Source organism: Lithobates pipiens, unplaced genomic scaffold, assembly GCF_037356315.1.
Source record: "Lithobates pipiens isolate NorthernLeopardFrog02 unplaced genomic scaffold, aLitPip1_a1.2 Scaffold_18, whole genome shotgun sequence".
Classification (NCBI taxonomy): domain Eukaryota; kingdom Metazoa; phylum Chordata; class Amphibia; order Anura; family Ranidae; genus Lithobates; species Lithobates pipiens.
This window is the reverse complement of record NW_027507758.1, coordinates 642,099,175-642,122,102: the sequence shown is the minus strand read 5'-3', so window position 1 is coordinate 642,122,102 and position 22,928 is coordinate 642,099,175. Positions and strand designations below refer to the sequence as shown.

The 22,928-nt window shown below is 46.1% G+C and overlaps 1 protein-coding gene across 1 annotated transcript in view; it reads right to left on the bottom strand.

Moving 5' to 3' along the window:
- LOC143986904 (uncharacterized) overlaps positions 1–22,928 on the bottom strand; it is a 143,697-nt gene that overhangs the window by 1,865 nt on the left and 118,904 nt on the right. The window lies entirely within an intron of this gene.

Genomic DNA, 22,928 nt, shown 5'->3' with positions numbered 1-22,928 from the left:
TTGATTAGTTGGCCAATTTTATTGTTTTGATTAATTGACTAATTGGATAAAAACCTCAGAAAATGCTTGGTGTATAATTGAGTTAATATTCTTGAATATCTATATACAGCGGTAAATATAAATCTCCAGATATATAGTTGGATATTTAATCCACTCTGAGAATAACAGACAGATAGATGTATTATTAGAGGGAGAATCTGCTACATATCACAATCAGAGATCAACATTAATAAAATATAAAAAAGAGGTAAAACGCTGTTTTGCAGATGATCAGACAGGAGTGTAATATAATATGATGGATGACAGACTCCCTTGTCATAGACAGGTAGGTGGGTACAAGCTCCCTGCACCTGATGTCACTTATGCTGGCCGAACACAAACTCATTGTTCTTTAAAAAAAAATTCATCCAATTTTCTAACCATTAGTGGGTCAAATCGGCGTTCATTTTCCACCACAGTGACTGGAAAATTCAAAGGAGCAGAACAGAAAACTTCTCTCGAGCAAACACATTTTCAAACAGTGTATGTGGTTTTTGTTCAGAAGTTACATTCATTTTATAATTGAATGTTAAAACAAGTGGAATTTTTGAACTACACTCGTCCATTCATCGGATGTACAAATCATTTTCATACAAATATTTGTGTGAATATTCTTGTCCAAAAATCGATCCGTGTATGGCCAGCATAGGACATTTTGTTTGTACTCACCATAAAATCCTTTTCTCTGTAATTCACCGACTGACACAGCTCTTCTCATAACCATTGGGTTGTTCTGCCCTATTACTAGGAGATACAAGGCAGTTTTAATACAACACTCAGAACTCTTAGTTCCGCCCAGGGGGCGGTCCCTTGGGCAACAACCCTCCAGCCTGCCAAGCAGTCATCAGTACGTCAACAAGCAGTATAACGTAAAGATAAAAAGGAGGGGCGGGTGCTGTGTCAGTCGGTAAATTACAGAGAAAAGGATTTTACGGTGAGTACAAAAAATCCTATTTTCTCTTCTATTCACCGACCGGCACAGCTCCTCTCATAACCATTGGGACGTTCTCAAGCAGTGCCAAACGAGGGGTGGGAAAACAGCATAAAAACTTCATCCACCATGGCAAGTGGGAACTAGTGAAACTTTACCCACAAAAAACAACAGTGCGTTGAGGAATCCACCAAAAAAAAAAAACAGGGTACCTTCAACAGGAGTGACTACCCACCACCGCACCAAAACTGTAATACAACAGTGCATTAACTTAACAGTAGTGGGTTTTTATCGAAAAACCAGGAAAAAAGGAAAAAATATTGCATATTCAATTGCTACTACACGGCCGCCTGCAAAACTTTGCAGCCAAAACAGGGCATCAGCCAATGCACTGACGTCTACCTTGTAGAACTTGGTAAATGTGTGGACAGACGACCAGGTTGCCACCTTACACACCTGAGCGACAGACGCTTGGTGTCGGAAGGCCCAAGATGTTTCCGATTGCCCTTGTGGAGTGGGCCGTGACCGGAAAGGGGGGCACCTGACCCTATAAGGCGTAGGCTTGTACTACAATCTCTCTGAACCACTTGGAAATGGTGGTTGACGAGACCGCCATGCCTTTCTTGGGACCAGCTACCGAAACAAACACCGAGTCTGACTTCCGAAAGGGAGAAGTGGTAGACAAATACACCTACAGAGCCCGAACCACGTCCAGAGCGTGAAGGGCCACCTCTTTAGGATGTATCGGCTTAGGACAGAGAGAAAGTAATACAATGTCCTCATTAATATGAAAAGCCGAGACCACTTTCGGTAGAAAAGACGGTTGCGGGTGCAACACCACCTTATCCTTGTGGATAACCAGATAGGGTGACTTGCAAGACAAGGCTGCCAGTTCCAAAACCCTCCTGGCCGATGTGATGGCCACTAGAAAGACCACCTTCTGGGAAAGAGTCAACATGGGAATCTCCCTGATATTTTCAAACGGCGGTTTTTGAAGCACCAATAACTCCAGGTTCAAATCCCATGGGGAACAAAAGTACTCACTAATGATTGAGATGCCAGGGGGTCGCTGAAAAAAGACAGCCAAGGCTGAAATTTGCCCCTTAATAGTGCTTAATGCCAATTTCTGGTCTACTCCTTGCTGAACAAACAGCAGGATCCTGGATATGGAAAAGGAGCGCGGATGCCATCCTTTCTCCTCACACATGGAGATGTAGGTCTTCCAGGTACAATGGTATATCTTCCGAGAAGATTTTTGTGCTCTCAACATAGTTGGGATCACCGAGTCCGACAGACCCCAGTTCCTCAACAGCCACGTCATTAAAGCCAGCCATGGTAAAGCAGGATGGAGAATCGGACCTTGAGACAGATGGTCATCTCACAACGGCAGTTGCCAGGGAGCGTCTGCCATCAGACGCACCAGGTCTGCGTACCAAGGACGCTGAGGCCAATCTGGGGCAACCAGTATTACTGGGATCCCCTTGTCTTCCACTCTGCAAAGCAGGCGTGGTAACAGTTTCACTGGAGGAAAGGCGTAGATCAGCTGGTACTGATCCCACAGAGCCACCAGTGCGTATGACACGTCTGCCCACGGCTCTCTTTTCCTGGACACGAATCTTGGCACCTTTCGATTGAGGCGGGAGGCCAGAAGATCCACGTCTGGTGTGCCCACCTCAGGCACAGTGACCTGAATATTTCCAGATGCAACGCCCATTCTCCTGGGTCCAGCATCTGGCGACTCAGATAGTCCGCCTGCCAGTTCTCCACTCCCGGGATGTAAATGGCCGACAGGGCCGGTACGTGTCGCCCTGCCCACCGAAGTATGCGAGCGACCTCCCATGCAGCGGCTGAGCTTCTTGTTCCCAATTGGTGATTGACGTATGCCACTGCTGTGGCGTTGTCGGACTGGATCTTGATTGGACGCCCTTGCAGTCTCATCGACCATGTGGAGAGGCACAGCCTGATCACTCTCAATTTGAGCAAATTGATTGGCAACTTGGATTCTTCTGTCGACCAGAGGCCCTGAGCCGACTGAACCCCCATCACTCCACCCCAGCCGGATATGCTGGGGTCCGTTGTGATCACTGTCCACTTCAGAGGTAGGAACAATTTCCTGGACCGAATCACCGGGCACCTCAGCCACCAGATCAGTGAGTCTCTGACTGACTGGCTGGCTCACCTGGATCTGTCGATCCAGGGACAACTGAGATTTATCCCATTTTGTCAAAATCTCCTTCTGCAGTACTCTGGTGTGGAACTGGGCATATGGTACTGCCTTAAAGGAGGCCACCATGAGTCCCAGGACTTGCATGCAAAAGAGGAGCGACGACCACTTGTTGTTCATAAGCATTTTTACTGCGGATCTGAAAGTCTGCAGCTTGTCTGAAGGGAGAAACACTCTCGCTTCCATGGAGTCCAGGAGCAAGCCTAGGTACTCCAGACGCTGGGTCGGTACAATCACTGACTTTTTTAGGTTTAACAGCCACCCAAATTCTTGCAGGAACTGCGTGGTGATCGCCACATCCTCCTCTAATTCTGAGGCAGAAGATGCCCTCAGGGAGGAGATCGTCTAGGTATCCCACAGTCGGGATCCCACATTGCCGCAGCAACGTCAAAACTGGAGCCAATACCTTGGTAAAGACTCGGGGGCTGATGCCAGACCAAAATGAAGAGCCACAAACTGGTATTGGACTTCCCCGACTACAAACCGCAGAGATTTTCTGAGTCCAGAACAGGTACAACCACCCCACGACTCAGCAGGTCCCTTACTGCCCCCAAGAGGGCCTCCCGGTGAGCCGGAGATATGGGTATGCTGGAGGGGAAGAATCTGGTGGCCAAGAGAGAAACTCTATCTTGTAGCCTGTGGAAATCAGATCGCAGACCCATTGGTCGGATAACCGGGAGGACCATCGGGCTGCAAACTCCCGAAGGCGACCAATTCCTCATCCAAAACTTCATGCGGTAGCACTTTTATTCGCAGGCTTGTTATTCTTGCGGTTACAGGGATGTTTTTGACCGTTTGTGAGCGGAAAAAGAGGGCCCTTGCCTATGGCGTGGCTACTTAGCCTTCCTGGGCTGTGGGAATAGTGTACTCTTACCACCGGTGGCATTTTTAATAATGTCATCCAAAGAGGCTCCAAATAGCCGGTCGCCAAGGAAGGGAAGATCCGTCAGGGCTTTTTTGGATGCCTGGTCAGCAGACCAGCATTTTAGCCAAATCAGGCACCTCAGCACCACAGCTGACACTGAAGCCCTAGATAACAGAGGGAGGGTATCCAGGGCCGCATCACAGACATACTTAAGACCTTGCACTAGTTGGTCTGCTAGTTACAAGCAGACAGGGAAGTCCGTTGCTCTCCTAATTCACGGTGCAAACGTTTTGCCCACTCGGTTAGTGTCTGTGACACAAGTGCGGATGTCAGTACTGGTCGCACGCAGACCCCACAACCGTAAACAAGGAATAAGCCACTGCCTTGGCCTTCCTGTCCGTGGGATCCTTTAATGCAGGAGTCCCCTCTACCAGGATTGTGGTTACTTTATTTAACCTGGATACTGGGGGGGTCCACGACCGGAGGAGCCGACCACTTTTTGAGAAGGCTCTCCTCAAAGGGGTAACACACCATTATGTATTTGAGGAGCGAAAAGGTCCGTTGTGGGTGACCCCATTCCTTGTAAATTAACTTGTCAAAATAAGTCAGATACAGGAACACCTTAGCTGAACGTACTGGCTTGCGGGACCCAAAAGGGACCGGTACATCAGCAGAAGGATCTGCTGGCTCCTGAATCTTCGGGGTATCAAGCACACAGCTGAAAAATATGCTCCAACAAGCTGTCAGGAACCATGAAACAGACAGAGACAGGAGTACAATAAAATCACACTTGTTTATTAATAAAAATAAAAAGGTAAACAGGAAAAAGCGTAGTCAAGCAAGCCAGAGTCCAGTAGCCAGATTGGGTAGTCAGCCAGTCCAAAGTTCATAAACCATATCGGGTAATCAGCCAGTCCAGACGTCAGGGATCCAAGGAGAGCAACTGCAAGCAGGATGGAAGCCAGGGGGGATGTAGCAAGCCAGTCTTGAAACAACGGCAGGAGATGGACCTATCTTATTGCTCCCATTCACCTCTAAGCTTCTAGAACGCTTAGTCTACAACCGCCTTAGCTCCTACCTCAGTGAAAATAACCTTCTTGACCCATTACAGTCTGGCTTTCGCTCTCAGCACTCCACGGAAACTGCCTTACTAAAACTCACTAACGATCTACTAACTGCTAAAACCAACAGCCAGTACTCCATACTCCTACTACTTGACCTCTCTGCTGCCTTTGATACTGTTGACCACCCGCTCCTCCTCAATAAACTACATTCCCTTGGCCTCCGAGATTCTGCGCTTTCCTGGTTCTCTGCCTATCTATAACAGCGCTCCTTCAGTGTCACCTACAACTCTGTATCCTCCTCTCCATTGCCCCTTTCTGTGGGGGTCCCCCAAGGCTCTGTTCTTGGACCCCTTCTCTTCTCTATTTATACCTCCTCCCTTGGTCACCTGATAACCGCCCACGGCTTCCAATACCACTTATACACCGATGACACCCAAATCTATCTGTCTACTCCTCACCTCACTCATTCAGTCTCCTCTCGCATTACTAACCTGCTAACTGACATATCAGCATGGATGTCACACCATTTCCTTAAACGAAAACTCTCTAAAACTGACCTATTAATAATCCCCCCTGCACATGCCCCCCTCCATGACTTTTCCATCAAAATCAACAATGCAACCATCAGGCCCTCCCCTCACGCCAGGGTACTAGGTGTAACCCTAGACTCTGACTTGTCATTTCAGCCCCAAGTCCAATCGTTGTCAAAAGTTTGTAGATTTCACCTCCGTAACATCTCTAAAATTCGCCCCTTTTTAACAATTAAAACTACCAAGATCCTCATTCACTCCCTTGTTATCTCTCGCCTTGACTATTGCAACTCCCTTCTCATTGGCCTGCCTCTCCATAGGCTATCTCCTCTTCAGTCTATCATGAATGCTGCTGCCAGACTTATCCACCTTACCAACCGCTCAGTGTCTGCCAACCCTCTCCTCCAATCCCTACACTGGCTCCCAATCACCCAGCGAATTAAATTCAAAATACTAACCACCACATACAAAGCCATTCACAACTCTGCCCCGAGCTACATCACCAATCTTGTCTCCAAATATCACCCAAACCGTCCCCTCCGTTCTTCTCAAGACCTCCTACTCTCAAGCTCTCTCGTCTCCTCCTCCCACACTCGTCTCCAGGATTTCTCCAGAGCCTCTCCAATCCTCTGGAACTCGCTACCTCCACCGGTCCGGCTATCCCCTACTCTTGCTACCTTCAGACGATCCCTGAAAACTCATCTATTCAGGGAAGCCTATCACGTCTCAAACTAATCTCCTACCACTTCCATAAACTCATTCCCAACAGTTATAACCTTCTGTACCACCTGCCCCACCCTTTTAGATTGTAAGCTCTTCTGAGCAGGGTCCTCTTAATCTTTTTGTATTTAATTGTATTGTAACTGTATTGTCTCCCTTTTATATTGTAAAGTGCTGCGTAAATTGCTGGCGCTATATAAATCCTGAATAATAATAATAATAATAATAATGGTTCCTAGTGATTTGGCCAAACGTGAAAGCAATGGATAAATGAGCTGGAAGACTTTAAATAGGCAGGCCAGACGAGCATCATCGGGGACAGCTGATAACTGTGGTGAGAGAAGAGAGCTGGCAATTAGCCGAAAGCTGAGCGGCCAGCCCAGAGGAGGAAGGGCTAAGCCAGCCCTGACACAAGCGCCTTGTCATGCATGGACCCGGATGGGGACTCATCCTCACTGTCCTGGTCAGCATCATCTGGGTCACCAGCCTCAGCAGGACCAGAGTCTGCATCAGAGCTCTCCCCAGAGGACAGGTGAGGGGCAGGGGCCGCTTTATTGCACCGCCTCCATCTTGGCAACAAACGAATTGAGGACCGCCGTCAAGGTGTCCATGGACACTGCGCAGTCTGCAGGTGACCCGGTTGCAATTGCTTGGATTTCAGGGGAAGAAACACCAGTTTCTGAAGCCATGCTGACCCTACCCTGTCTGCCACCCTAAGGGGACTTAGGACAGTGACAGTCCCACCCTCCTTACTGCCGCTGGCTGAGGGGCTCTTTCCCGCCAGACTCACCACCCTGAGGAGTTCTGTGCTATCCAGCAAGTAGTGCCTGTAGTCCCTGAGTGCTCCCAGGTGCAGAGGAAACAATGCTGTGTCGGTAGCAGCAGCTGCAAATGGTGCCAAAACCGCTCTGAAGTGTGCTCAGGCTTCAATAAAATGGCCGCCCAGTGTACAGTACAAAGACATAAAACACAGGGAAAATGGCCTTGAGAGTACAGGAGCACATGCTGCCGCTAGAGAAAACTGAAAAACGCGTTCAGGCTTCAAGAAATGGCCTCCGGTGTCCTGTATAGGAAATCACCAGGAAAATGGCCACTCAAGCCCAGGAGAGCATGCTGCCCTTGCCCACACCTAAAATGGCCACCGAAGCAGCTCCATGAGGTACAGGGGGAAAAAGATGGCAGTGAACACAGTGCTGTACAGGACATCAGCAAAATGTCCCAGACATCTTCCAGGGGCATGAGGAACAGGACCCAGGACACCGCTAGCCAGCGCAGCCACCCCCAGGTGAGAGCCCCCCAGAGAGCCCCCACATAGGCACACACACCGCTCAGCAGCCACATGCAGCAACCCCCCAGAGAGGGGGTGGGAAGATAGGGACAGGGGAGAGAAGAGAGGGAGGTGAGGGACCCCCGAATCGACCTCTCAGGGAATGCCCAGCTGCTCAGCCCCACCAAGGCAGGGAGAGCTGTACTTACCAGTCCTGAAGAGCTGGGAAACATTCCATCACAGACCCACTCACTGATCTGTACAGGGTGTCTGCTGGCCAGGCGTACTGTGACGCAGACATCATATGTATGCCCCGGAGCATAAAAGCTCACCGACCCCCTCTGGAGCTGAGGTTTCATCGTGGCTGGCCTAGCGCATAGCTGTGGCCTGCACAAGCTCGATGGCCGGAGTGGGGAGACTACAAGGATAAGGGTATCTGTCCCTCAGCCGGCTGTTGATAGCAGATCACATGATCATCATCTTGTGCAAAAAGTCACGCTTCTGCATAAAAAAGTACGGACCGATGGGCCGGCAGGGTTCCTAGGTCCTTCTCCTTCACTAGGCAAAATAAAACTGATGACTGCTTGGCAGGGTGGAGGGTTGTTGCCCAAGGGACCGCCCCTGGGCAGAACTAAGAGTTCTGAGTGTTGTATTACAATTAATGCCTAGTATCTCCTAGTAATAGGGCAGAACAACCCAATGGTTATGAGAGGAGCTGTGTTGCTCGGTAAATATAAGAGAAAAATCCTTTATAGTACAAAAACATCAGATAATCACTACTATAAGGGATTCATTTATATTGTGAAATAATGAAAGTAATATATCTTATATCATATATATAATAATAAATATATCCAGAAGTAGGATATATGGGTATTTTACCTTGAAGTCACACATGAAGATATATGGAGGTTAGAGGGGGGACTTTTATATTAAAGTAATACTGAAAGCTGAGACTTTTTTCATGGATATAATAATTTTATATATAATGCACAATACTAGTAAACTTTTACTTTATGTAATAGTAATGCCTTCTATCACCTCCAGTCTATCAGCCTCCACCTTCTCTGGGGTCAGATGCTGATCTTCCCTGCACAGAGACCTTAAGGTCATTGTGAATGTTGGATTTCTTTTTTAAACAAACTTGTCATACCTACATCTAGGGATGCACAGAAATGTCAGCGGCCGAAAAAAAACTGCCGAAAATTGTGTTTTCAGCACATTGCCGAAAGGAAAATATTGCTGATAATCGTGCAGGGGTGTCGTCCTGGCATGACCCAGTCCTCCCCTCCCTCTTCTCCTCCCTCTCTCGGAGCGAAGATCTCAGAGTGTGTAGTAGTAGAATTGCCAGGTTGCAGTAACAACGTTCTGCCTCCTGTGATAGACAGCACAATGATCCAATGGTGGGACATTGACTCTGTGATGTGATCACAGGAGGCAGGACATTGTTACTGCGACTCGGGCAATTCAAATACAGCTCCGTGGCACACAGAGATCGCAGCTTTAATCCGGGCACTGGCAGGCTGCATGGCGTTCACTGGTGTGGTTGCATGATGGGTACTGGTGAGGCTGCATCTGATGGGCACTGGTTAGGTTGCATTGATCTCCTACATCATGTCTACAGTCTCTGACCATCTCCTGTATCATGTCTGCAGTCTCGGACCATCTCCTGTATCATGTTCACAGTCTCTGACCATGTTCTGTATCATGTTCGCAGTCTCTGACCATCTCCTGTATCATGTCTGCTAGAGGTGCACCAAATGGAAATTTTGCTAATACTATAGCAGTGTGTTTAAGTAAGATTGCAGACATGACACAAGAGATGTCAGAGACTGAGGACATGATACAGGAGATGGTTAGAGACTGAGGACATTATAAAAGAGATGATTAGAGACCGAGGACATGACACAGGAGATAGTTAGAGACTGGGGACATGATAAAAGAGATGGTTAGAGACTGGTAACATGATACAAGAGATGGTTAGGGACCGGGGGCATGATGTAAGAGATGGTTAGGGACTGGGGGCATGATACAAGACATGGTTAGAGACTGAGGACATGATAAGAGAGATGGTTAGAGACTGAGGACATGATACAACATATGGTCAGAGACTGAGGACATGATACATGAGATGGTTAGAGACTGAGGACATGATACATGAGATGGTTAGAGACTGAGGACTTGATACAAGAGATGGTTATACATAAATGATGGTTGTATATAAAAAATATATATATATATTTTTAAAAAGTGTCATTTTCGGTATCCGTTTTCTGCCTAGTGCCTCCTTAATTTTCCATTTCAGCACCAAAATTTCCATTCGGTGCACTCCTACTTTCCTCCTCCGTGTAATGGTTTTGCCCTGATTCTCCTCTTCTGGACCCCCCCCCCCCGGGACTTTTGGCTCCTCCTGTCTTCAGAGTTCTCCTATAGGAAGCTGAAAAGTATAGTATAGAGTTCGCCTAAAGGAAGCCACAAAGTATAGTATAGAATTCCCCTATAGGAAGGTACAAAGTATAGTATAGAGTTCCCCTATAGGAATGTACAAAGTATAGTATAGCCTTCCCCTATAGGAAGGTACAAAAAAACTGCCCTTAGAATCACTTGCTTCCTTCTCTTCCCCAGGACTAAATGTCCCATGAGGCATTGCTCCTCACACATTTAAGTTCTCAGGCATTTACTGACATGTATGGATGGTGTACTAAGCTGTATTTTCTGTATGCAGGCCAATTAATAGACTAACTAATTGATTATGAAAATAGTTGACAACTATTTTCAAAATTGATTCGTTGTTTCAGCCTTACATCTCTGAATCTCCTCCCAGTTCATTTCTTTATTTATGGACCTTAATCAGAGTGAAGAAACAATGAGAACTGTCTTTCATAGGAATGACAGTGATGAGGGGATTATAGGACGAGTGTCCCCTCCCCCTCTATCACTCATTGCAATCTTACCAACACAAGAAGTCCTGCACTTCCTTATTTAGTCCATGATTTAGCCATGAATAACAACAGGGCTGAGCCCCACCAGAGGTCAAGGAGGGAGGATGGGGGAGAACAAGCAAGATAAAGACTGGACTGATCCTGAAGACCACCATCATTGGGTTATCCTCCCTCATCATCACATTATGTTTAAGATTCCAAAGTCTGAGGATGTTATCACATTATTATCCACGTGTAAAAGTCTGTGCTCCAATCAAATCATCAGATATAAAATGTCCAGCTGGTAGGAAATGGGTATAAAATAAATCAGCACTTATTATATAGGATACAACGGTTAGGATTTTATAGTATCAGAATAATGTAAAGTACAACATAAAGTATATAGTGCAGGGATCTGAAGTATGTAATGTAGAATATAAATGATACAGTGTAAGGGTCAGGACTCATAATATTGGTATTCAGTAATCAGTGGAAGATGAAATGTTTACATGAGACAAGTTGCAGAGGTCCCACACCGCTGCTTCCCATCTCCTGAGACTGCACTGAGTTGGGTCTAAGACTATACAGACATATCCATCCTCCCGGCACAGCCAGCAGACAACCTGGGAAAATTGTTCTGTCAGAGATCTTGCTATACCCGGGTATGGGGCAGAAGAGCCAAATCACATACCCCAGGTGCCGAGATCTAGTAACGTCTATGCTGAAAAAGAACATTTTGCTGCCAGCTGAACCCCAGAATCTCCATAAATCCAGTCTAGATAAATAAATTGTGTCTTCAGTACAGAGAAGGAAGATTATCCAAGAGAAATCCAGGAATACAGGACGGGGAACACAGCTCAGAAAAGTGATCAGGGGTTTACAGGCTGATATCACCCAGCCCCCGCCCTACTCTGGACCAATCAGTGAGCAGTATGGGTGGAGGAATGGATTTAGTGTTAATGACCCACCTGTGCTGATCTCTGTAGGAGTGTCCTCCTCTATAAATGTCCCCGTTATTCCATCCTCCTCCATAGACTGCTGATCATCCCTCACATACCTCTCTTCTTCTTCTGCTTTAACCTCAAATTCTATATCCATTGGATCTCCACTCTAAACCAAGAAAATGAGAGAGAATATCATCTGTAAGATATAAGATTTAATATTGTGACATCACATAAAAAATATACACATTGGTGTTGATTTACTAAAGGCAAATCCACTATGCACTACAAGTGCAGTTGCTGTAGATCTGAGGGGAAGATCTGAAATGAGGGGAAGCTCTGCTGATTTCTATCATCCAAACATATGCAAGCAAAAATGCAGTTTTTTTATTTTCCTTCTATGTTCCCCTCAGATCTACAGTGACTACACCTCCAAGTGAACAGTGGATTTGCTTTTAGTAAATAAACCCCCTTGTCTCCTCAAGTTCATGTTCTAGATGATCCATCTCACCAACCTTGTACCAGTGAGGGATGGTGTGACCTTCCTGTGTGGAATCCCGGGAATACAGAGGACGGGGACATCTCTCTAGTGGTTTTCTGTAGCTGGATGACTCCACCATGATGTCCTGGTACAGATCTTTGTGTTCTTTTAGGGACACTGACTCCTCCATCACTCCATCCCCATCATCCTCCTCTTTTATCTCTTCTTTAACCTCAACTTTAGAATCTCTCACTTTTCCACTCTGAATATATAATAAAAATGACATCAATGGTAGCAATGCAGATAATGTACAGATCCTAATGATACTATCAGTGATTGTTCCTCATCTACCTGATGATGGTGAAGGATGGTGTGAACTTCCTGTGTGGAATCCTGGAAATACAGAGGACAGGGACATCTCTCTGGTGGGTTCCCATTACTGGATCCATCTGTAGGAAACACACACACTGACTGAATACATTGTTTCTATGTGTTTATCAGATGATGGGGGATCTAGGTGGAGCCTCCGTACTGCTCTCTCCTTTACAATAAAGTCTCCTCTTACCCGGTGATGTGAGGGGTGGCCGGTCCTCCTCCATCCTCATTGGTGCCATCATATATGAAGGTTTCCCTGTAGACAGATAACATTGATAACAGAGAATTATCTGGATTGGTTGTACAATAATAGGATGAGGCTATCAGGAGGTAATATGAAGGTCAGTATATATTTAACTAGTTGGCTCTCCATTGCGAATTGCCGTTCCTGCGCACTGCGGGAGCGTGCCAGCGGGTCGGGTGCATTCGATATCTGCCGGCGACCCACGGTTGCCTTGCACACAGGCAGAATGTAAAGAAGACATTCCCTGTTCTGTCTAGTGACATGTCAGAGATCTATTGTTCCTAGTGATTGGGAACACTGATGTTGGTCATGTCATTGGTAGCCCATCCCCCTACAGTTAGAAAACACTGAGTGAACACATTTAACCCCTTGATCGCCCCCTAGCGTTAACCCCTTCCCTGCCAGTGTCATTTTTACATTGATCAGTACATTTTTATAGCACTGATCAATGTAATAATATCACTGCTCCCTAAAAAAGTGTAATTTGAGGTCAGATTTGTTCGCCGGAATGTTGCAGTCTCGTAAAAAAAAAAAAAAAAATAACATATCGCTGCCATTAGTAGTAAAAACAATAAAAAAATAAATAGAAGTCCCTAAATCTATCCCTTATTTTGTAGACGCGACAACTTTTGCACAAACCAATCAATATACGCCTGTTGTGATTTTTTTTACCAAAAATAAGTAGAAGAATACATATCGGCCTAAACTGAGGAATACATTTGTTTTTATAGGGCTGTTACTGATTAAAATTTTTGTGTTCGATTAATCAACTTTTTTTAAAATCGATTAATCAACATATTATGATTAATTATAAGGCACCTACAGATCCAACTACTTTTAGCTGATCTCCTTGCATTGCAACTCTGCATTAGTCAGTGGTAAATGTGGTATACACTATATACAATCACCCGACACTAGTTAGTTTCCACAATCCATGACTTAACTTCACAGTTCACACAAATATATTTTAAATTCAAACTGTGGCACTGACGCAAGTTTTCCCCAGTGGGAAAATATTTACTCTGGACAGTTTAGTGGTCACTGTGATTCTTGGGGTCCGGGAGTCTCGTAAAATTTGTCCTTCTGGATCACAAATTCCATTCTCTATGTTGGGTGTGAGATGAGGAGGAGATCCAGGAATCAGGATAAAGGTCAGGACAAGCAACAGACGAGCACATCCAAGAGATGAAGCCGGGGTCACTACACAGAAAATCAATCCAAGGAAACAACAGGCAGGACGAGGAATAGCAAGAAGGAGCTCAGAGACAAATGAGAATATTGCTCAGCCAATGGGAGATGATCTCAGCATGACTTAAAGTGGTTCTAAAGGCTCCAGGTTTGTTTCCTTCATGTATTCTATGATGATACACACATATATAGTGTGGAAACAAGAATACAATAGTGCAGCCTCGTAGGGTTGTCACCTCTTCCCATTAAAACCAAACACATATGAATTACACGGGTTCTGAGGATAATTAGATGCAGATAAGGCACTAAGTGAGTTCAGCCACAGAACCTGTGTAATCAATATGTCTTCAGTTTTTATGGGATGAGGTGGCAACCCTTGTGCTGATCCCCCTGAAGGGGTTAATCTGAGGTTCTCACACTATATATGTGTGTCTCATCATCTGCTGGAGATAAAAGACGTCACAGTGACTATGGAGGAAGAGGACGGACATGACGGGGGGTGATGAATGAAGAGTGCAGAGAGAGAGCAAACAGAGACAAATCACCAGGAACCCGACATGTGGGCGTTTATTGGGGGACTCGGGGTACAGGGAAGAGGAGAATTAGTCCACAAAACAAACAATAGACACAGCAATGAAGAGTGATCCTCAGGGTGGCAATATGGGACATCAAAGGGGAGGTAGTCCACAGTAGAAACAGAAGGTACAGCAATGAAACATGCTCCTCAGGACAGCAAAGGGGTGATAGTCCACAGGGCAGAGCAGTGTTTGGTACAGCGGGGATTAAAGTACTTGGCACATGGGCAGAGCAGGGTTAGCATATCAGGGTAGCAAGACACAGTAGAAAGAAACATTCCACGTAGGATGGCCTAGCAGAAATGGGGATCCCGTACTCAAGGATAGAGATCTAGGCAATCAGAGCTAACTCCAGAACAGGGCAGAGATCCAGGCAGACAGGGCTAAGCCCACAACAGGACAGAGATCCAGGCAGACAGGGCTAAGCCCAGAACAGGACAGAGATCCAGGCAGACAGGGCTAAGCCCACAACAGGACAGAGATCCAGGCAGACAGGGCTAAGCCCAGAACAGGACAGAGATCCAGGCAGACAGGGCTAAGCCCAGAACAGGACAGAGATCCAGGCAGACAGGGCTAAGCCCAGAACAGGACAGTGATCCAGGCAGACAGGGCTAAGCCCAGAACAGGACAGAGATCCAGGCAGACAGGGCTAAGCCCAGAACAGGACAGAGATCCAGGCAGGCAGGGCTAAGCCCAGAACAGGACAGAGATCCAGGCAGACAGGGCTAAGCCCAGAACAGGACAGAGGTCCAGGCAGACAGGGCTAAGCCCAGAACAGGACAGAGATCCAGGCAGACAGGGCTAAGCCCAGAACAGGACAGAGATCCAGGCAGACAGGGCTAAGCCCAGAACAGGACAGAGATCCAGGCAGACAGGGCTAAGCCCAGAACAGGACAGAGATCCAGGCAGACAGGGCTAAGCCCAGAACAGGACAGAGATCCAGGCAGACAGGGCTAAGCCCAGAACAGGACAGAGATCCAGGCAGACAGGGCTAAGCCCAGAACAGGACAGAGATCCAGGCAGACAGGGCTAAGCCCAGAACAGGACAGAGATCCAGGCAGACAGGGCTAAGCCAAGAACAGGACAGGACAGAGATCCAGGCAGACAGGGCTAAGCCCAGAACAGGACAGAGATCCAGGCAGACAGGGCTAAGCCCAGAACAGGACAGAGATCCAGGCAGACAGGGCTAAGCCCAGAACAGGACAGAGATCCAGGCAGACAGGGCTAAGCCCAGAACAGGACAGAGATCCAGGCAGACAGGGCTAAGCCCAGAACAGGACAGAGATCCAGGCAGACAGGGCTAAGCCCAGAACAGGACAGAGATCCAGGCAGACAGGGCTAAGCCAAGAAAAGGACAGGACAGAGATCCAGGCAGACAGGGCTAAGCCCAGAACAGGACAGAGATCCAGGCAGACAGGGCTAAGCCCAGAACAGGACAGAGATCCAGGCAGACAGGGCTAAGCCCAGAACAGGACAGAGATCCAGGCAGACAGGGCTAAGCCAAGAACAGGACAGGACAGAGATCCAGGCAGACAGGGCTAAGCCCAGAACAGGACAGAGATCCAGGCAGACAGGGCTAAGCCCAGAACAGGACAGAGATCCAGGCAGACAGGGCTAAGCCCAGAACAGGACAGAGATCCAGGCAGACAGGGCTAAGCCCAGAACAGGACAGAGATCCAGGTAGACAGGGCTAAGCCCAGAACAGGACAGAGATCCAGACAGATAGGGCTAAGCCCAGAACAGGACAGGACAGAGATCCAGGCAGGCAGGACTAAGCCCAGAACAGGACAGGGCAGAGATCCAGGCAGACAGGGCTAAGCCCAAAACAGGACAGAGATCCAGGCAGACAGGGCTAAGCCCAGAACAGAACAGGACAGATCCAGGCAGACAGGGCTAAGTCCAGAACAGGGCAGAGATCCAGGCAGGGCTAAGCCCAAAACAGGGCAGAGATCCAGGCAGGCAGGGATAAGTCCAGAGCAGGGCAGATATCTGGGCCCACAGGGGTAGGGGCTGGTAGCTGAAGCAGGGCAGGCAGGGTGAAGTCCATGGGCCCTTGGAGGGGGTTGGGAGAGTCTGACCACAGCTCAGCAGTACAGATCTATATGTTCAGGGTGCAGAGAGCAGCACCCAGTCCATACTGACCCATCAGACTCAGCAGTTCTAAGCACCTTCCAGTGAGGTCTGCAGCCATCAGCTCCTCTCTGTGTCCATCATGGAAGGCGACTCTCACCAGACTGACCCCCTTCTTTGTGTTGTGAATTCAGCCAGAGACCTCCCCTCAGATTCAGGTGGTGCCGAGGTGTCTGGCTCTATCCTGACACAATATACAATCATTTATGTGCTTCTTACTAAGGGAGCCTCATGTCCTCCCCCTGTGGGGACCCCGGAACTCACACTCCACATTATACCGATACACTGACTGCGTTATACATTACATCCCGATTAGAGATTGTCCATTTTATAAAACTAAATACAAACATCTAATACTTCTGACCTTCACTAAAAGGGGGTTACTAGGTGTAAATAGAAAATAGTGTGAACACGGCCTTGTGCTGTGTGTGTATGTACTGTATATCCTTATAGATGGGTCATCTCCACTCCCACCAAGGGGGATAGAAATATATTACTGCTCGGGGGGGGAGACATTTTGGCCCCTTTGATTTTGCAGTAAAATTGATGTCAGATTTAGTCATGTAGAACATCTGTTATATGGATACAAAGAATCCCAGCCGAGAGTAAAGGGTGGAAATGGCTCCTGATCCCCAGATTTGGGCAATTATGTCACCAATATAAATAGAATAAAACCCGTGCTATGTGTAACAACTCAAATACCTACAGAAATAACTTTTACCGGACTGCTGCTGTAACAAAGGTAAGTGTTCCCTTTATCAACTAGAAGAGCATTATGTGTCACAGCGCTGTCCTATTGTGTGTACACATAAATCATCACAAATACACTAAAATATGTGGCAACATTCATATATAAAGTGCTAGGGGTTCAAATAATATTCTCTGCACATCTACTGCTTCCACTTTAACCCACTTCACTGATATTATGATATTTGCTGCTATATTACATAAACTAAAAATCTGTGCAAATTAATATAAACATACAATATTTTGTACTCAATATAGCGTTCTCTGCAAGTCCACTGCTTCCACTTTGCATCTACTTCAATGAACTTATTTTGCTAAAATAAATCCACCAATCAATGAAAAGTTGATAAGGTGTAAAGTTCTCGGTGCTCCAAACTGTGGCAACTGTAGTGTAGCCACGCCTTCTTCCACCTCTTACACACGTGATGGTGAGGGCCCCCCTTAGTGGTGCTTCCCCACTCACCAGAGCAATATGACTCCCAGCTTTTCATCTACCAGAGTCACCAACATCCTTCACACTCTCCTCACCTCCGATGGCAAAGGAACCGGATCCTCCTCGCTCACTCCTGCAAGTCTGCTGTGCTTTCTGTCAGTCTCCCTCCTAGACTCCTCCTCCTCTGACCGCTGTTCCAGCAGGAGCTCCGCCTCTTCATACACACTCAGAGCTCCACTTCTTCGTACACACTCAGAGCTCCACCCCTTCATACACACTCAGAGCTCCTCCTCTTCATACACACTCAGAGCTCTGCCCCTTCATACACACTCAGAGCTCCGCCCCTTCATACATACTCAGAGCTCCGCCCCTTCATACACACTCAGAGCTCCGCCCCTTCATACACACTCAGAGCTCCGCCTCTTCATACACACTCAGAACTCCTCCTCTTCATACACACTCAGAACTCCGCCTCTTCATACACACTCAGAACTCCTCCTCTTCATACACACTCAGAACTCCGCCTCTTCATACACACTCAGAACTCCGCCTCTTCATACACACTCAGAACTCCGCCTCTTCATACACACTCAGAACTTTGCCTCTTCATACACACTCAGAGCTCCGCCTCTTCATACACACTTAGAACTCTGCCTCTTCATACACACTTAGAGCTCTGCCTCTTGTTAGGTGTGACTACTGCAAGTCACCTATTCACAAGTTATGTTACCGTTTCCCAATTATTATTAGAGTCTTATCTAAGCAAGGAGACACGGAAAACTTCTCAGTATATCTGCTCAGACGGTCGCACTTGCTTACTCTGAGATCCTTTATTATCACACAGCTCTTATATACACGAAGGAAAGGCAGGTGTTAAAAATGTTGAAACAAAACAATTTCTATAAAAGGCAATGTCTTCTGCTCCTAGAGCTGATGCAGTAGTTGACCCTTATGACCTGGCTTCCTCTTTGTGTGTACGTGACTGCACCCATCCGGCCTTTAAGAATGATGTCTTTAAAACTACTGAAAACAGACGAGATAAGCATTAATAAGAAATATACTGTCAACCATTTTTATTCTTATACCTTGATTCTCACAACTTCCCCCTTTGACATCACCCCTCCCTCTTACCCTGGGTCCACCTGAACAAGTTCTAGTCGGCCTATGTCCAAAGTACTCTCCCTGACCGCGAGTTGTCAGAGGGGTATACACCCATCCCCCTGGATAGTACCAACATCTAAAATTCAGGAAGAGTGGCTTTTCTGAAAGATGGGTGATGTCAAGAAACTAAATCCACCTATCTTATCTAACTTATCAACTTACAAAAGTTCCATCTTTTCTACAGCATTTACCTTGGCTTTCTTGCAAAAGCACATAAACAACTTAAAACACAAATAAATGAGAAATATGAATATAAGCACTACTATAATCATCATTGCTGCCTTCTTGAACCAAGAAAATAACCCTGAGAAACTAAAAGTTCCACCAAAAGGATCCCAGTCACGGCCAATATTACGGGCCTTCTCCTGTAGATCCTTTACTTCCGTGCGGTGTTGTGCAATGATGTCATAATAGTCGGGTACTTCGATGCTGGTGTTATGTATCCAAGTACAACATTCATAGTCTTCTGTGGTCTCACAGAGTCCTGTTAATGCTGCACTCATACTTTCAATCGCTAACTCATGTAATTCTATTTGTTTTGTGATGGCTCTGGTCTCTAGATTTAACTTAGTAATGTCATCAGAGTTTTTCTCCAAAATATCATTAATTATTCCAGTATAGTTATTTAGTCGCTTCATTAAGTCTATACCCCATCCTGTCCAGGACGGGAACCAAGCCCATGCCATGTCCTGCTCTAAGAATATTTCTCTCTTGCTACGATATCTGAGGGGATATCTGGGGTGCATACTAGCTTCTAGTAGGTGATCACCTCGTTCATCACCCACTACTCCCATTACTGGTACCAAACTTGCGAGGTAGCACCATCCCTGAGCCCTTCTAGGTATCCAGGTATAACACTTATCCCCACAACAGATGTATATATTGTTTCCTAGAGCTACTGATCTTGAACTGATATCATTTCTATAACGAGAGGTGTATCCATAGAGGGATAAGTTGGATACTAACCACCTAACATTATTATCCACAATGTTAGTGAGGAAGTCAGATAATGTCTGGTGTGTGCTGGAATTACTGGGGTAGAAGCTTCCATTTAATACGACAATGGACAAATTAAACTTGCTGTCCTGGCATTCTCTATTTCCTCCCGTTGTGTTCCCTAAGTTGAAACACCAGGCAGGGGGAAAGGCGAGACCATTTGATTTAAACATTACTGTCTTGCTGGTATTTGTTTCAGTTATGTTAATGCTACTGTTAGCAAGGTCAGCATAATTTATTGGAACTGCCATCAGTGGTATGTTTGCCGTACTGGGGTGTAATTTACTGCAAATCCAACATTTCTCATATCCTGACTTCCGAGCATAAGCATATTTAAACTTCAGTAATAACATTTTTTTAGAAAATCCTTCATCCTTGTGAATTTCATTCTGTGAGGTAACCAAACTATTGGTCAGGATTACTGAAACAAAAAGAATAAAAAGATACATGTTGTCATTTGCCAACTGGCTCCTTTTTACAGTGTGAAGCGTGGATCCAGGCTGCTTTACCCTCCAACTTGACCGATGTGGGAGTGGTCAGCAGTACTTGATATGGTCCTTCAAACCGTGGCTCTAAAGCTTTTCTGGTATGTTTCTTTACATAGACCCAATCTCCGGGGCTCAGCGAATGGGTACCTGCTATTGAGTTAGGGTCTGGAAGAGAAGAATACACACTTTTGTGGATCTTAGTTAGATGCTGTTGTAATTGTATCACATATGCAGTCAAACTATCACATTGCAATTGCATACTCTGTGGAAAGTATAAACCTAGTCTGGGTGCATTCCCAAAAAGTATTTCATATGGGGATAACCCTGTTTTTCCCGTTGGAGTATACCTTATGGAGAACAAAGCTAAAGGCAGACATTCTGGCCAAGGTTTATTTAACTCTTGCATAGCTTTTTGTATTTTTAACTTTATTGTCCCATTTACTCTTTCTACTGATCCTGAACTCTGTGGGTGGTAAGGGGTGTGGAAACTTTGTTGAACCCCTAACATAGCCATTACATTCTGCATGATTTCTCCTGTAAAGTGTGTTCCCCTATCTGATTCTATGGTTTCAGGAAGACCAAACCTAGGTATTAACTCTGTGATCAGTTTCTTCGCTGTGGCTTTCGCTGTAGCTGATTTCACTGGATAACTTTCTGGCCAGCCTGAAAATAAGCAGATGCACACGAGACAAAATTCAAATGGGCCGCTCTTAGGCATTTGGATATAGTCAATTTGCAGTCTCTGAAAGGGATACTGGGCCCGAACCTGATGTTTACGTGGGGTTTTCACTCTCTGTCCTGGGTTATTTAACAGACAGATTTGGCATGCAGCACAGTAGTTCCTTGCAGTACTACTGAATCCAGGGGCTAGCCATCCTTGGCTTACAATCCTATACATAGAATTGGAGCTGACATGAGTGGGCAAGTGGACAGCCGCTGCCATTGCGGGGTATAGAGAGGCAGGTAGGCATATTCTGCCTCCTTCCCTCCATATATTGTCAAGGCCTGGTGCTGCTCCCATTTTTACCCATCTATCTTTCTCGCTCTCTCCTGCTTGCTCCTGTAGTTTACTCATCTGCTGCCATGTCGGTTCTGGGATGCTCACCTTTACCGTAGCTAAGGTCTCAGGGCTTACTTCCCCTAGAGCTGCTTGTTTTGCAGTTAAATCTGCAAATGCATTTCCTTTTGCCTCAATTGTTTTTGCGCTCGTGTGTGCCGCTATCTTCATAATGGCTACTCTTCTAACTTTTTGAAGATTGTTCAGGACTCTTTTGATTCCTTCACCATGTTTAACAGGTGTGCCTGCTGCTGTAAGGTAACCTCTAGCTTTCCATATGTGGCCATAATCATGTGCAACACCATAAGCATAGGCAGAGTCAGTGTAAATGTTCCCTTCTTGTCCCTCTAAGTGTTCTAAGGCTTTTTCTAAGGCCGTTAGTTCCGCTTCTTGTGCCGACATGTGTGCTGGTAATGACTTTGCCTCAATTACCTGTGTGTCCGTTACCACAGCATAACCTGTGTGATATTTACCTTTGTCATCGGCAAATCTACTACCATCTATGTACAGTGTGTGTTCTGCATTTGCAATGGGTGTGTCTGTGACATGTGGGAACCCCGTGATCTCTTGTTCCATAAGTTGAAAACAATCGTGTTCATCAGATGTTATGTCATGAAATGAAAGTGTGTCAGAATCCTGAGTTTCTTGTGCTGTGCCTTCACCATTACTCCCCCCTGTCAAATCTGTCTGTAAGGGTAGAAGTTGTGCTAAGTTAAAGGAAGTGCATCGCTGGAAGGTAACATTGGGGGGTAGGAGCAAAGTGCATTGTAGACGCAGCTGCCTCGCCATTGATATGTGCTTTGGCTGAACTTGTGACAAGATGGCGTGTATGTCATGTGCGGTATGTACCACTACAGGATTGTCTAAGACAATTTCTGAGGATTTGTCAATGATAATTGACACTGCTGCGACTGCTCGTACACAGGACGGTGATCCTCTAGAGACAGGATCGAGAGCCGCTGAGAAATATGCTACCGGCCTTTGTTTGATGTGTTGTTGTGTCAACACCCCTGTTGCGTGTCCCGTGATTTCAGCAATGTACAAATGAAATGTTTTGGTATAGTCAGGGATCCCGATCGCAGGTGCCAAAATTAGTAACTTTCTTAAGGTGCTAAAAGACTTATGACCTGCTTCTGTGAGTACATAGGGTACTATTTTCAAGCAATCATATAATGGCTGCATCAGAGAACTGGCATGTGGTATCCATTGTCTACAATATGATACCATTCCCAGAAACATACGAAGTTGCTTAAAGTTGCGTGGGACATTCATTTGTCTTATGGCCTGGACTCGTTCTTCAGTGAGGTGTCGAGTACCCTGGGATATACAGTGGCCCAAAAAGACAACCTTTTTCTGGCATACCTGTAACTTAGTTCTATTCACTTTGCACCCTTTTTCAGCCAGGAATTGTAACAATGATAGAGTGGCTTTTAAACAAGTATCGTTATCCGGACAACATAACAATAGGTCATCTACATATTGCAACAATACACAAGTGTCAGGTGGTTGCCATTCCCTATTTTTACTTTTTAAGGTTTAGTCAGTGGGGCA